Consider the following 15802-nt stretch of genomic DNA (forward strand, 5'->3'; position numbering starts at 1 on the left):
GGCAATGCAGGGAAGTGAATATTTCCCACTTTATAGAAACAGACATTAAAATCCTCATGAATGAGATTGGGAAAAGTTTTGTCATCTGACAGGAGTGTCCCCAAGCAGGTGCTCAACACACTTCCAAAGAGTGGCATACACTCAGCTCTTTTTGTTTATATCACTGAAGATCCTTAGGAAATACCACTTAACTAGCACACCTCACACGACAACCCTGCACAGGAACACTATTCCAAAGGTGATGGCAAAGAAATATCACAAATATCACCAAGCACTATTTCATTATCAGTATTGCAAAATTTGAAAAGGCTAGATTATGAAGGCTCAGGTTTCAAGTGGAGACACACAGGTTTCAGTTGTTTCAGGACAGACAGGGAAACCGGAAATATCACATTAGAGAATGGACAAGGACCATGACAGGAGAACATACAATGGATAGGTGGTTGATGAAATGTGTGGTGCCTTACGTGGCCTGCCAAAAGGCACACAAGAGGTGTCAAGATGCATGAGGGAGGATTTCATGTAGAGCCAGGCACTCACCCCTCACAATTATCATTCACCTCAGAAGCAGCTGGTGTTGATACCAGCACAGGGCTGCAACTCATGGAGGTGTTTTTGCTTCTGATGAACCAAAGGCAGAGGATCACCCAAAGTATTCATTCCTCAGCAGTCTATTAGGCCACTCCAGTCAGTGCTCTGCCTTTTGGCACCCAGGATCATACTGCTGTTCTTCAAGAGCACAGAGATGAGAACTGAGAGCAAACTAGATCCATCATGGAGCTTTCAGCTACCATTAAAGAGTTGATTGCTGATGTTATTGCAAAACTTAGTGAGGCAGGGATTTCAATTGTACGATTCAGGCCAAGGCAGGTATTTGGATGTCCAGGCCCACTACAGTGCCAGTGGGGATATGCAGGTGCACACAGTCTTCCATCACAACCAGATGCACTGAAAGTGGGACAGTGAATCATTGTACACCCAGAAGAGTTAACACAATATCACTGAACAATTAATAACAATTAATATTACTGTGTAATTAATAAGTCTCCGTTTTTATTGATACCCTGCAATTTAAACTAAAAACTTTTCTGCAAATCATTTCAGCCTATTTCAATGAAACGTACAGATAGAACGAAGAGGAAAGCTTTGGAAAGACAGACCACTGCAAGGCGCAATATCCTTTGTGTCAACTACATCTTTCATTTATTGTACATGTTCAAGAACAAACACATCACAGTGGTAACTTTTTTTCAGTGGACTCCTGCCCTCAATAACAAAATGGAGTTGTTGCATGGTTAAGCAAGTTTTCTTGCAGATGCACGGTCAAATTTTATTAGGTTCAGACTTTATGAAAACCAGGGTACTGCAGGGCATCCAGAAGGGTTTAGCCACTGGAATCGCATCAAGTACCAAAGCAGTTTTCTCCAGAAGCTTCTGGCAATTCCATAGCAATTAGCAAAAGGCGTTGAGCTTCCACCAAGCTATACTTAGACACCAGTTAGAGTCCAAGGAAGGACACGAAGAGCATAAGAAGTAGACCATTTGGGCCCTGACGTATCATTCAATAAGATCACAGCTAACTCTACTTCAGGACCACTCTGCTGCATGAACTTCATATTCCTTGATAGCTAAAAATCTATCCATCTTGGTCTTGAATATATTCTGCAACTGAACCCCCAATGCCCCCTTGGGAAGAAAATTCCAAAGATCCACTGCCACTTTCAAGACGAAATCTATTACCCTGAGACTTTGACCCTTTCCCATTTACATAGCATTTACCTTGAGAAGTTTTCTCCTGATAAAAAGTGAGTTGCATCAGGGAGTGGTAGCCCTCATCCCTCATGCAGAGCTGCATTCTTTCCAAGTGTAGCCTTATTTGACACACATGAAAATAGTAAACTATCTGATCTTTCAAGTCTTCCCTGACACTCACTATCAACATGGCTGATCTGCCCCATGCCTCAGCTGTGCCAGTTCCCATAGTCCTCAATTTTTCGATCTTTCAAAAATTTATCTCATTAAATAGCTCCAATAATCTAGCCTACACAACCCTCTGGCGCAGAAAATTCTAGAGAACCACCACCCATGCTATAACAAATTCTGATGCAAGTGGACTTCATCACTCTCAACACCTTCAGGAATGCTATAATTCCTACAAATCTGCATGCTTTTGCAATTCAAGAACTTCCTTTACCTCAAGTACTGTTGTGACCTCTCTGATGCTCTAGTATATAGGACACATGGACATATGGGTAAATCAGCAGCTGCTACCCAGAATGGTCTGGAATCTCGGAAATTCAAGTTGACAATGACCTTAATATTTGTGGAGAGAGTAGTCCATACACAGGTGCATGGATGGAGCTCCATTCTCAGGTTGACACGGACATGTCACAATTGACGTGGAAAACCTGAGCCTCTGCATCATTTCTTAGAGAAGTGAAAGAGATATGAGGTTCCCTGACCATTCATTGGGGACAGGGTCTTCTTTTCCTCCTTGCTTGGGATTTCCAGGTAGGTGTCCTGTCCAGCTTGACTGTCCCATAGCTCCAACTTGTACACCCAACACAGCAGTAACACCACAAAATCATTTATGTCAAATAGGAAACATGTGGAGTAACGATTGTATATCTCATCCACCATCAGTCTAATAACTTGCCATAGCCTCCACACTTCACTGAAACAAAGTACAAATGAGTGAGTAGCCTCTTAAATAGCAAAGTTGCAATACATGGAGCACAATGAATAAACATTTCCCTGAGAGTAGGCAATAATTTTTCCAAATGGAAAAAATGTGACCCAATTTCAGCTGCCAGTACTACAAACGAGCTTTGTTCCATGGATGATGTCACTCCACGTGTTCTGTATGCTTTATGTGTGCCAGAGTACATTGAAGCCTGGATTTCGATTAGTGGAGTTTATCTACGTGTTTGCAATTTAAACATAACAAAATTTCAATCGTGTGGTGCTAATAAACAGTCATACACAATACAATTTTTAGGCAAATCTCTTTTACATAACCAAGATTAAAATCAAGCATTCCAAATCACATAATTAAATGGAGAACAACATTCCTTCTCGTCCACCTGAACAATGTGTCTCGGCATGAACTTTAAAAGAGCACTTCATGTTTTACCTAGGTAGCAATCCTGTGTCCTTAGCAAGAGTGGCATTTAAAACCAATTCAGTAAAGCTTTGTACTGCAGACTCCTGTCCACCAAAATTTGCCTCAAGGCTACCAAACAAATTTACTCCAGTGCAACTTGAAAGAGAAACTTTCATCCTATCTGTCCAGCTGGACGAAAAGTCAAGATTCCACAGATGAAAGGCCAGTGTACAACCTGTTGCAGCATCAAAATGATAATATTTTTACAAATAGGATGGACAAAGGAAAAAGGAAAAAAAAGGACAGTTAAACATTTCAGGGATTTAGTAAACATTCGAGACAAGTCTCACCTAATAATTAGTAACAAATTTAATTCAGTGACTGAAGCAACAGGAAAACTAGTTTTGAATTGGCAGTTTTTACTCCATTTGACTTGAAGGGGCAGACCAGAAGGATGTTACTTTTTTTTGATTATATCTTGCAATTATAAATTTAAACTACATAAAAGATTTAAGTATCAGCAAATCAGACAGCTTTATAGAGAGAAAGAGAATTAACATTTTAAAAGGTTAACATTGTCTCTCTCTCTCTCTCTCAACAGATACTTCCTAACCTGCTGAATATTTCCAGCACTGTTTTTATTTCAGATTTCACGCATCTGCACTGTGATTCTTCAATACCTTTCAGTGGCTTGCAAGAAGGAAGAAACAAAGAACATTTGATAATGTAACATTCAGAAGGCTCATAAAAAAGGATAGAGCACGTGAATTCAAGTAAATGGACAGCAAATTAAAATGTGGAAATCAGAGAATTAGAGAGTTGGGATAAGTAATAGCCATTCAAAAATGGAGAAAGGCGACTGATCAAATAATTGAACCACGGTTAATCATAATTTATACCAATGATTTGTATTTGGGACTATTTGTAGAACCATACAAATATTGTATCAAACCAAGGGATAAAGCTAATACTAAGAGTATAACTTATTGCAAGAACTTCAGAATGATTCGAACAAAGGACCTGTTAACAAAGGTGATGGTTTAGTTAAAACATTAGGAAGCTTTCAAAAAAAAACTCAGACATGGATTGAGTAGTTGGAGGCCAAATGAACTATACACAGATCGATGTGAGGTGTTGTACTCTTTGGGAAAAATAGAAACATTGCTCTAACCTCATAAAATAGAAGAAGAATGGGGTTTGGGTGGGTGTGGGGGGGGGAATAGTTGTAGATGACCAAACAGATGCAAAATCAAAGGTAAAATGCCATTAAAAATAGCATAAGGCCAGCAAAGGAACTGAAAATACCAAAAAGCACTAGGATTTATTGGTAGGAGTACAGAATTTTGCAGCTGTCAAGCTATGCTTGGAACCTGGTCAAGCTCCATTCACGTATGCAGTACAGTTTAGGGTCTCCATCCTGTATAAAAAAAGAATAAAGCACTGAAGTAAAATGCAGAATTAATTTATAATGCTGATATCAGAACAGAAAGCTTATCGATATATGGATCAGGATGAGTCATTTTCTTTTGATATATAAAAACATGTGAGTTTAACAGTTTGTATTTCTCAGATGCACTGGAAAATGCTTTATACATGTTTAATTAGCTTAAAATGCAGATTCTGTCCTTGGGACAAATTTGACAGTCAATTTATGTGTAACATAATCCCAGAAAGTTAATCTATTTTGCAAACTGAACGTCCGATGAGGAAAATTAAGGAAATTAGAACTATTGAATATTGAAGAAATCGCCTTTGCAGGATTACTTTTAATCTTGACCTGTTTGCTTTTAGAGTCCAAGTTATATGGCATAAGTGACTTTGAAGTTTAGTACAAAATTATTTCTGAGAATATTGTATCAAAATCTGTTATATCCTCTGTCACATGGCACTTTTAAAATTATACAGGGTCTTGATGAGATCACACCTGGACTACTTAACGATACAGGGTCAAAGGACTGAATGCCTACTCCTACTCTACATTGTTTCTTCATTGAAAACATATATAATATTAAGGAAACTGGCCTCCATCAACTCTATTGCTTAAAAGCTCGAGGTAAAAAAAAATATTTGCTGTCATAACCTGAATTTCAATGAATGCAGATGAGTCCAATTCAGCTCAGATTCTTACTGAGATTTATAATTTGGGAGCTCTTCGCAAAATTGTTAGGAATTTCAGGTGGGGCAGCATTATCCACCAGATAACTTACTCAAAAAGAAGAAATCACAAAAAGGGAGAAGAATCTATACAGAAGCCACTTAGAACACTGTCTCACAAGCCTGATAGGATTCTTTGAGGAGGTGACCAGGCAGATTGATGAGGGTAGTGCAGTGGATGTGGTCTGCATGGATTTTACTAAGGCGTTTGACAAGGTTCCACATGGTAGGCTTTTTCAGAAGGTCAGAGGGCATGGGATCCAGGGAAGCTTGGCCGTGTGGATTCAAAATTGGTTTGCCTGTTGAAAACAGAGGGTTGTGGTGGAGGGAGTGCATTCGGATTGGAGGGCTGTGACTAGCGGTGTCCCATAAGGATTGGTTCTGGGACCTCTACTTTTCGTGATATTTATTAATGTCTTGGATGAAGGGGTAGAAGGGTGGGTTAGCAAGTTTGCAGATGACACAAAGGTTGGTGGTGTTGTGGATAGTGTGGAGGACTGTAGAAGATTGCAGAAGGATATTAATAGGATGCAGAGCTGGGCTGAGAAGTGGCAGATGGAGTTCAATCCAGAGAAGTGTGAGGTGGTACACTTTGGAAGGACAAACTCCAAGGCAGAGTACAAGGTTAATGGCAGGATACTGGGTAGTGTGGAGGAACAGAGGGATCTGGGGGTTCATATCCACAGATCACTGAAAGTTGCTTCACAGGTGGATAGGGTAGTTAAGAAAGCTTATGGGATGTTAGCTTTCATAAGTCATGGGATCGAGTTTAAGAGCCGCGAGGTAATGATGCAGCTCTACAAAACTTTGGTTAGATCACATTTAGAGTACTGTGTCCAATTCTGGTCACCTCATTATAGGAAGGATGTGGAAGCGTTGGAAAGGGTGCAGAGGAGATTTACCAGGATGCTGCCTGGTTTGGAGAGTATGGATTATGAAGAAAGACTAAGGGAGATAGGGCTTTACTCATTGGAGAGAAGGAGGATGAGGGGAGACATGATAGAGGTATACAAAATATTAAGAGGAATAGATAGTAGACAGCCAGCGCCTCTTTCCCAGGACACCAATGCTCAATACAAGAGGGCATGGCTTTAAAGTAATGGGTGGGAAGTTCAAGGGAGAAATCAGAGGGAGGTTTTTTTACCCAGAGAGTGGTTGGGGCATGGAATGCGCTGCCTGGGGTGGTGGTGGAGGCAGGTACGTTGGTCAAATTCAAGAGATTGTTAGATAAGCGTATGGAGGAATTTAAAATAGGGGGATATGTGGGAGGAAGGGGTTAGATAGTCTTAGGCGAGGTTTAAAGGTCAGCACAACATGGAGGGCCGAAGGGCCTGTATTGTGCTGTACTGTTCTATGGTTCTAAAAAGAATTTAAAAAAAGACTTTGTTCGAGCTTAAGACAAACTGAAGTTAGCGTATGCTTGTTAAATGTAAGTTGTTATTTTTTTTAACCTTTTGCTTGAATATTTTTGACACAGTGAATATCCTCTAGGTAAGCTGTAGGTTTTAATGTGATAGAACAGCAATATTTCATCAAATACAGCCTCTGGTATCCAATATTAAACATACTTAGTAGGAAAAAGCCTTAAGGATTATACATTCTTGATTGTCATAGTGGCGATTGGAAATGACACAGCAGCTTAAAGTACTGCTCAAGGCATTATAATCAATAAATGCACACTGGACAGAACATGACCAAATTAAAAACAAAACAATCACACAGGAGACTTGTGATATAACATTACTTACAATCTGAAAATGCACAGAAAATCATTGCACTAATGACTTCGCCTTGGAAACATTAAGTATGGTTAGCTTTGGGGAAGAAAGTATCATTAAAGTAACTTCCTTCACAAAATGTCAAGATTCAAATACGATTGTCACAGATTTATGTTATCCATCAAACACACCACAGCATGAATGCAAGGTTGTATCAGCAGATTTTGTTGCTTTCAATCTAAGTTGTTTTCAGTTGTTTCTTCATTTTCTGTTTTGTCTGTGAGTTAATCTGGTGTCCCTGGAAAAGACGACTTTGCATTAAATGAACAAACTTCAAAATAGTGTAAATCTCTATACTGTTTCCTCAGCATGTAAAATTTGTTTTAGCTTGGTTTCTGTTTTGATTAGTTGGTTGCTTCCATTGCCACAGACGGTATTTATTGAGAACACGATGGGATTATGTGCATGGTGAGCACAAGCTCCAAAGCAGCAAACATCAGGGTCAGGAAACCAGGGTTATCAATGGCCAGCCATGGATATCATAACATTGACTGAAGCTCCATCCAAAGCCAGGTAGGTATTCTAACCAGCCAGTAGGTATGTATAGCGCTGCGGCTGTGCAATCATGTAACGAGTCCTCAGAGGTCAGTAAAGTAGCAAGGATCTCTAACTAAAGCCTTTCCTTGATTTACAAAATTAATGTGTTCTTGGAAAATATTTTTAAAGTGACATTCTGCAAATGAAAAAGACTTGCCATGACATATTCCTCTGCAGAGAGTGTGGTGTGCTATTTGTTATAGAGGAAAATAGCTTCATTAAGTGAAAGACAGACAGCATTAACGAAAATTTATAAATCAAGGAATACATGTAGTATTCAAGTTAGTGACTCTAAGACAGTAAGTTATTAATTTCATTTTTATGACCCTAGCCCTTTTGCACTCAGTGACAGCCCAGTGTTTACTAGCTTTGATTAAAAGTCATTGATCTGAATCTTTCTCCACAGATACTGCCTGACACAAATATCTTCATCATCGGTAGCATTTTGATCTGGCAATTCAACAATTGCCATTCATACACCACATTTAATGAAACAGAACTTTAAGATGCTTTACAGGAGCTACCAAGCAAAATCTGACAACAAACCTTTTGGTTTCAGGTTTCATCAACGCTATGATCTGCATTTCACACTTAACATGTCCCTTTGTTTTCTCTCTACCCACTTTGTTAATCTATTAACCAGTAGGCTTAGTGAACATCAGGATCACGCAGGTACTCATGGTCTTGGCCTATCGGATATTCCCTTCGTCCTATCCATCCCTCCCCCATCTTCTCTGCAACTTAAAACTAACCTGTATTCTCATTTTTGCAGTTTTAATGAATATTCTTCAACCTGAAATGTTAACTGTTTCTCTTTCCACAGATGATACCTAACCTCCTGAGTATCTCTAGGATTGTTTCCAACACCCTCCCCCCCACCCCACAAAAAGGTTTATTTGGTCAACTGAGAAAATAATCTGGCATGCTATGAAGCCCCAGTGTTCAAAAGCATGCTGAAAATAACTAATTAATAAGCACAAAGGGATCCAAACATCCATGGAATGATATTGCAAAATGGTAATTAAATGATGAATTACTTAGTAGCAGATTGAAATTAACATCTACCAGTTGAGTTCATACACAAGCATTTTTCTCCCCCAGATGTGAAGCGTGCAAGGTGGTGCACTTCAAAAGAGACAGGTCACTTATGCCGTTTACAGGAGCAAGAACGGAAACTCAACACCATGCTTGTACTCCACTGCCTGCTTGGTTAACTTCAATGCAACTTTAAACCTTCAGTTATTTTTGTTTAGAATTCATTCACAGTGGATACTGTTGACAAGGCCTGCATTTCTTGTCTGTTCCTATTTGTTTTAAGGTGCTCGTATTGATCTGCCTTTTTGAACTCGTCGTCATGGCATTTCCATGGTGCTGTTAGTTAGGGAATTCTAAGACTTTGCTTCAGCAGTGACAAATGAACAGTAATACATGTCCAAGTATAGATTCTGTGCGGGTTGCAGTCGGTGATGTTCTCCATTTACTGGCAGCTTATGCAATTCTTTTATTAAAATAAGCTGAGATGCTATTGAAAAAACCTTTGAGTATTGCTGCAATAATCTTTTTGACTGTGCACACTGCCAATAATGGATTGGCTGTGGAGGGAATAAATACTTAAGGTGATGGATGGGATGTGTTCAATTTCTTGAGCATTGTTCAATGTGCCCTTATGCAGGCAAGCATCAAGTTATTTCATCAAAGTATGATTTTACCTGATACAACATAGTATAAAAGCTTCAGCAAGTAAGTAGGCAGGGTATACACCACGATGTCTGATTGACAGGCTGATGGTGAATTCCAGGCTGTAATTGTAGGTGGAATTCCATGATGATAATGGTGCCATTGTAAATCAAAGGGGTGTAGTTAGGTTCTCTTGGTGGTGATGGTCGTTGCCCGGTACTTGGGTAGCACAAAGGTTTACTGATATTTATTCAGACTTAAGCTGCTGTCTTGCTACAGGCAGACTGCTTCATTGGGCTGTGCACTGAACTACACATCGTGCAGTCATCAGCAAACATCTGCACATGATTCTTTGTTAGGTAGTCAATGATTAAATTTTGGATGCAACTATGTAGAATGTCTTGAGACTGAGATGACTGACTTCCAATTCCCACAACTATCCTCTCTGCTAAGTATGACTCCAGCAACTTGACAGTTTCCCCTCGATTTCTTACGACTTCAACTTTCTTGGACGTTTTGATGCAATAGTCTGTCAAAGGCTGCTTTGATGTCAAGTGCAGTTTTTTCTCACCTCACTTCTGAAATTTGGGATAACCAACTGCACCCTGCAGAAACCAAATTTATCAGCAAGAAAAGGTTTGGGTGATGCTGTTTAATAATATGGTCAAGAATCCCTTCCATCACTTTGTTACTGCTGAGAACAACCCATGAGACAGTATGGGTTAGAACACGTTTACCTCCCTTTCTATGTTCTGGATATATCAAGGAATAATAGCATGGGTTACACCTGAACTGGAGGAGGACCAATATTCTTGTAGGCAGGTTTGCTAGAACTTTTGGGGAGGATTTAAACTAGTTTGGCAGTGGGATGGGAACCAGAGTGATAGGTCAGAGGTTGGTGCATTTAGTGTACAAGTAGATGCAGAGTGTAGAAAGCCTGTGAGGAAGGATAGGCATTTGAAAGGGCAAAATTGCAATCAGTTGGATGGGCTGAAGTATATCTACATTAATGCAAGAAGTATCAGGAACAAGGGTGATGAACTTAAGAGTGTGGGTAAATATGTGGAACTATGATGTGGTGGCCATTACAGAAACTTGGTTGTCGCAAGGGCAGGAGTGGCTGCTGGATATTCCGGGGTTTAGATGTTTCAAAAGGAACAGGGATGGAGGTAAAAGAGGTGGGGGAGTGGCTTTGCTCATCAGGGACAGTGCTACAGCTGTAGAAAGGGAGGATGTCCTGGAGGGATTGTCTACTGAGTCAGTGTGGGTGGAAGTCAGTAACAGGAAGGGAGTGATTACTCTATTGGGAGTATTCTACAGACTCCCCCAATAGCAGCAGAGACACTGAGCAGCAGATCGGGAGGCAGATTTTGGAGAGGTGCAAAAATAACACTGTTGTTGTCATGGGTGATTTCAACTTCCCTAATATTGATTGGCACCTCCTCAGTGTAAAGGGGATAGATGGGACGGTGTTTGATAGGTGTCTCCAGGAAGGATTCCTGACACAGTATGTGGACAGGCCGACTAGAGGAGAGACCATTCTGGACCTGGTACTAGGCAATGAGCCTGATCAGGTTTCAGATCTCTCGGTGGGAGAGCATTTTGGAGATGGTGACCATAACTCCTTGACCTTTACCATAGCCTTGGAGAGGGATAGAAGCAGACAATATGGGAAAGTATATAACTGGGGGAGGGGGAATTATGATGCTATTAGGCAGGAACTTGGGAGCATAAGTTAGGAACAGATGTTCTTGGGGAAGTGCACAGCAGAAATGTGGAGGTTGTTTAGGGAGTACTTGCATAGGGTTCTGGATAGGTTTGTCCCATTGAGGCAGGGTGAGGACAGTAGTGGTTGACAAGAGACATAGAATAGCTCGTCAAGAGGAAGAAAGAAGCTTACCCGAGGTTTAGAAAGCATGGATCAGACAGGGCTCTGGAAAGTTACAAGGTAGCCAGGAGGGAGCTCAAGAATGGACTTAGGAGAGCTAGAAGGGGGCATAAGGTGAGCTTGGTGAGTAGGATCAAGGAAAACTCCAAGGTGTTCTACATGCATGTGAAGAATAGGAGGATGACTAGAGTGAGGGTAGGATCGATCAGGGATAAAAGAAGAAACACTTGCCTGGAGTCGGAAGAGGTAGGGGATGTCCTTAATGAATACTTTGCTTCAGTATTCACCAGTGAGAGAGACCTTGACTATTGTGAGGATAGTGTACAACAGGCTGATATGCTAGGGCATGTCGACATGAGGAAAGAGGATGGGCTGGAACTTTTGAAAAACATTAGGATAGATAAGTCACTGGGGCCAGACGGGATAGATCCAAGGTTATTACACAAAGTGAGGGAAGAGATTGCTGTGTCTTTGGCGATGATCTTTGCATCCTCACTGGCCACAGGAGTAGTGCTAGATGATTGGAGGGTGGCAAATGTTCTTCCTTTGTTTAAGAAAGGGAGTAGGGATAACCCTGGGGACTACAGACCAGTGAGTCTTACTTCAGTGGTGGGCAAATTACTGGAGAAGATTCTTAAAGACATGATTTATGGGCATTTGGAGAAGCATAGGCTGATTAGGGACAGTCAGCATGGTTTAGTGAGGGGCAGGTTGTGCCTCACGAGCCTGATTGAATTCTTTGAGGATGTGACAAAGCACATTGATAAAGGTAGAGCAGTGAATGTGGTGTACATAGACTTTAGTAAGGCATTTGATAAGGTTCCTCATGGAAAGCTCATTTAGAAAGTCAGAAGGCATGGGATCCAGGGAAACTTGGCTGTGTGGATTCAGAATTGGCTCGCTCAGAGAAGACAAAGAGTGGTGGTAGATGGAGTGTATTCTGCCTGAAGGTCGGTGACCAGTGGTGTTCCGCAGGGATCCGTTCTGGGACCCCTGCTCTCTGTGATTTTTATAAATGACTTGGATGAGGATGTGGAAGGGTGGGTTAGTAAGTTTGCTGATGATACAAAGGTTGGTGGTGTTGTGGATAGTGTAGTAGGTTGCTGTAGATTACAACAGGATATTGATAGAATGCAGAGCTGGGCTGAGAAGTGGCAGATGGAGTTCAACCTGGGTAAGTGTGAAGTGATACACTTCGGGAGATTGAATTTGAAGGCAGAATATAAGGTTAATGGCAGGACTCTTAACAGTGTGGAGGAACAGAGGGATCTTGGGGTCCACATCCATAGATCCCTCAAGGTTGCCATGCAGGTTGATAGGGTTGTTAAAAGGGCGTATGGAGTGTTGGCCTTCATTAGTCAGGGTATTGAGTTCAAGAGCCGCGAGGTGATGTTGCAGCTCTATAGAACTCTGGTCAGACCACACTTGGGGTATTGTGTTCAGTTCTGGTTGCCTCATTATAAGAAGGATGTGGAAGCTTTAGAGAGGGTGCAGAGGAGATTTACAAGGATGTTGCCTGGATTGGAAAGCATGCCTTATGAGGATAGGTTGAGCAAACTAGGGCTTTTCTCTTTGGAGAGAAGGAGGATGAGAGGGGACTTGATAGAGGTGTACAAGATGACAAGAGGCATAGATTGAGTGGACAGTCAGAGACTTTTTTCCAGGGCGAAAATGGCTAACACGGGGGGCCATAATTTTAAGGTGATTGGAGGAAGATACAAGGGGGATGTCAGAGGCAAGTTTTTTTTTTAACACAGAGAGTGGTGGGTGCATGGAATGCACTGCCAGCAGAGGTGGTGGGGGCAGATACATTAGGGACATTTAAGAGACTCTTAGAAAATCAAATGAATGATAGAGAAATGGAGGGCTATGTGGGAGGGAAGGGTTTAGGTAGATATTAGAGCAGGATAAAATGTCAGCACAACATCATGGGCCGAAGGGCCTGTACTGTGCTGTAATGTTCTATGTTCTAACTGGCAACTTTCCATCAATGTTGCATTTGTTCTGAACGGCTAGAGGCATGGCCAGTTCAGGAATATGTGGAATAAATGTACTGGCTGCAGACAAGTTTCTATGACAATGAGGACCTTAACAGGACTTAGAGATCATTATCCTCTTAACTATTCAGGCTGAAAATGATTGTAAATGCTCTGGCTTCTTCCAACCTGTTTCTAATTACATAAGCAATAAAAGATTGTTTGCTATGAACATGTCAATCACCCCATTAGCTTCCTTACAAAGAGGCAAGAAGAAACACTTGGATTATCTGCTACATGGGCTGAATATCGGGGACCACATTCACATAGATCGGCATGCTCCCCATCAAGAGTTTTCAATAGGAATTTGCTTGTGACCTCAAGCAGTAAGGAATGCAGACCTGTGCCCAATTTGGCAACAGAACTATGCAAGACTTCAATAGGCTCTGTGTTTCAAATAGACCACAGCAGTAAGGTGACTACCAGGGATCAAGAGCTTTCGCCTCTTGTCAGGAATCTAAGCACAGATACAGAACAATGAACTAATGAGAGCCACTCAAAAAAGGGTCTGGTTGACTAACTATGGCATCCTGAAATAATAGTTTTATTGTGTGGACAATTTGAGAGGAGTCTTTCACTACAGTCACAATGAGTGTTAATAATCGCGTGCTACATGATCCATACCTTTGGAATACAAAAGGGAAGTTGCCACACTGAGCCTCTCCAAAGAGAAAGAAGAGGAGGTTGAACAGGGATGAAAGTTGCCAGGCAGAAAATTAATGAAAAGCAATCTTTTTAACCACCCTTTCTTTTTCCTGGAACTGTTCATATGATCCTTATTATTGCACCCAAACAATATTGCATGAGTTGCTTTTGTTGAATGACTAACATTATGAAATTAACACCATCAACAACACTTCCATCCTATATTTGACACTTTGGTTTTTGAATCATATGTGTCCATAAATTGGAGCTGATGGTGAAGCAACAATCCATTGCTATTGTCCATCACTCTCTGGAGGAAACAGGGTTCTCAGTTCCATTCACAGGACTACATTACACAACACATTGTTTTATTCCTGCATAAATTCTTTTTAAGTCCTCATTTGGGTAATATATTCATAATGGATATAAAGGCTTGGGAAATGAGGCAGAAAAAGAGCCACATTCCCAGATTTAAATTTTTGGTTAGCGAGTTGGGCTCAAATGTGAGTCTGTGTAACTTATTAAGGGATCAATTGATAATGAATTTGGCTTCCAGGAGTTTGGTGTAAACTGCATTGGTTGTGAGGTTGATTGAAAGGTGGGTATGTCCTTTCCAAAAATGGTACTGTCACTTGTGGGAAACTGAGCCTCAATATTTTCATTCTCTAGAACAGGAACATTGCAAACATTATCCATTGGAAACTCTCAAAAGCCTAATTTCCATTCTTCTTTTCATTCTGTTCTGTTTAATTCATGTACCACCATCAGAGATGCCATCAGGGGCTCTGGAACTATGAGGAACCCTGCAGTGCTCAAAGAACTAAACACTCTGTCTGTACAGAATTCTGCACAAGAACAGGAGATGAAGTGATCAAAAAAAAGTACTGGTAATTAGGGAAGGAAGGACTGCTATTGCTAGGGCTATTGGTAGCAAAGAGCAAATAGGAGATCAATGAGAGTTTTTTTTGCAGTTGGGAGGTTAAACATAAGAATACTAGTTGTGTCATTTTAATCAACAGAAAATACTGGAAACAATCAGTTCAGGTAGCATCTGTGGAAGGAGTTAATGTTGCAGGTCAAAAGACGTTTCATCAGAACTAGGCAAGAGAGGAAACAAAATAAGTTGCAAAGAGGGTGGGGAAGGGGTGGATAGGACAAAATAAATATGTTTGATCAGATGAGGCCAGGGTTGCCATTGGTATAAGCTGTTGAAGAAGTCGTCTGGTTGAGAGGTTAATGAGGGCAGTTAGAGAGAAGAAACACAAAGCAATGTAAAAGATGCAAAATGTAGAACTGCAAGAAATGTCCAGCAGATCAGGTGTGTGGAGTAGTAGAGAGCAAAAAAAAAGGCAATATTGTAGATGGATGGCTTACAGCAGAACTGTCCAGTTCTGATCCAGAGAAAGCAGGCCATCTGAAGATGTTGAATTTGATATTACAGTTGCAAGGAAAGGGCCATGAGAAAGTGGGTGGGGACCGAGGAGCACGAGAAGGCAAGTGGTTGGTAGTAATGGAAAAGCATATGATACAAGCTTTTGGTGAAGATAGAGGGTGGAATAGGGAGTAATGAAGGAACAGTCCTTCCAGAATGCCGAATGAGGAGAGGGAACGACATTTGGGTTGCAACACCTGTCCTTTCACCTCTTCTCTTCAGGGACCCAAACAGTCCATTCAGGTAAAGCAGTGATTCACTTGCACTTATTCCAATTTAGTGTACTGCATTCAGCCTTCACAACGTCTTCTTCTCCACATTGGAAAAACCAAATGCAGATTAGGTACCAACTTTGTGCAGTGCCTGCATTCAGTTCACAGGGGCATATCTGAACTTCCTTTTATCTGTCACTTCAATACTCCATTCTACTTTGACATGCATCTTCCTGCGCTGTTGTTAACAAGGCCCAATGCAATCTTGAGGAACTGCACCTCATCTTCCATCTGGCACATGGCAGCCTTGCAGGTTCAACATCAAATTCAACAACTTCAT

At 41.0% G+C, this 15802-nt stretch overlaps 1 protein-coding gene across 4 annotated transcripts in view; it reads right to left on the reverse strand.

The window, feature by feature from the left end:
* Nucleotides 1–1206: 1206 nt before the first annotated feature.
* Nucleotides 1207–15802, reverse strand: part of LOC127579566 (protein-tyrosine sulfotransferase 2-like) — a 76585-nt gene continuing 61989 nt past the window's right edge. For 3 of the 4 annotated variants that reach the window (XM_052032435.1, XM_052032436.1, XM_052032434.1), the window contains one exon: nt 1207–7273. The gene's annotated coding sequence lies outside the window, so the exon portion shown is untranslated. The remainder of the gene's footprint in view (nt 7274–15802) is intronic. The other variant, XR_007957702.1, reaches the window with a different exon arrangement.

The sequence above is a fragment of the Pristis pectinata genome, chromosome 17 (assembly GCF_009764475.1).
Source record: "Pristis pectinata isolate sPriPec2 chromosome 17, sPriPec2.1.pri, whole genome shotgun sequence".
Lineage (NCBI taxonomy): Eukaryota > Metazoa > Chordata > Chondrichthyes > Rhinopristiformes > Pristidae > Pristis > Pristis pectinata.